This window comes from Penaeus monodon, chromosome 32 (genome assembly GCF_015228065.2).
Source record: "Penaeus monodon isolate SGIC_2016 chromosome 32, NSTDA_Pmon_1, whole genome shotgun sequence".
NCBI classification, from domain to species: domain Eukaryota; kingdom Metazoa; phylum Arthropoda; class Malacostraca; order Decapoda; family Penaeidae; genus Penaeus; species Penaeus monodon.
In genome coordinates this window covers 4,520,199-4,521,414 of record NC_051417.1, presented here as the reverse complement: position 1 = coordinate 4,521,414, position 1,216 = coordinate 4,520,199, and positions in this window count along the sequence as shown.

The following is a 1,216-nucleotide window of genomic DNA, read 5'->3' as shown; positions in this document are numbered from 1 at the left end:
TGTCTTTAAAACATTGTTATTATTTTAATATTGTTTTACTATCTTTACCCTCATTTTTACGGGTAGTATATTGTCTTTTGGGTTTTCCATATTGTCATTCGGTTGTCATTTTGCCTTTGGCCCCACTTTGTCATTCTGTTTGTTTATTTTATTCTGGTTGCCATTTGCATTCTGGTTTCATTCTGTCATTCTGGTTGCCATATTAGTATTTTTCCTTTTTGACTCTCGCTAAAACCATCTTTTTAGAGACAGTCATTTTTTTATTACTATTTTGTTTGTAAATTATGATCTCGAGTTTATTATTTTACATGATGACAAAATCATTAAAATGATAAATTTTGAAATTAATAATTCATGTTTATTTTTAAATTAAATTTTTTTGTTTTCATCAACTAAAATTTCTCTTGGTTGATAGATGATCCAATTGTTTCCTTAAATACTGAATATCCTTGTTAATTTATCATTACGTTATATGCCAAATCCTCCATTAAACAAATTATGATCCGCCCGGGGCACAAATTCCCCTTATTACCCCCACCAAAAAGGAAAGAATAATATAAGTAAATAAGTTTATATTTGTTATAAATTGATTTTTATTTACCATCTTTATTCAAAAATCATTTTTGATTATTATTTTTTGGTTTTCTTCATAATTTAATATTTTTATTATTGTTTCTTTTATTCACTTATCATTTTCTTTCATTATCTTTTTTAATTTTTATCTTTTTATTTTATTTATTTATTTTTTTACTACCGTAGTATTATTTCTTTTTATTAATTTTTTTGTTATTTTGCATAAATTTTCAAATGATTGATGTTCTTTCCCTTCCAGCTCATTTTTCCTTATTTTTATGTTTCCCCAATATTCCTCTTTTTTCTTTTTTTTCCTTTTTTTAAATTAATTTTTTATTTATTTTTTTTTTTTCTTTTAATTTTTTTTTATTTTTTGTCTTAATTTTTTCCCAAAATTACCATAATACTTCCTTGTGGTGTGGTTGTGTATGTGTGTGTGTGTGGTTGATTTTTTTTTTTTTTTTTTCTCATTCTCATTTTTTTATTTTTTCATATTCTACTTTTTATTGTTGTCTGCTTTTGGATTTCTTTTCGTTGTTGTTGCTTAGCATTGTTATATTTATTATTTTTTCAAATTTTATTTATTATTGCATTTTATTATTTCATTGTTATTTTACACAACTTTTTAGTATTGTTTAATCAA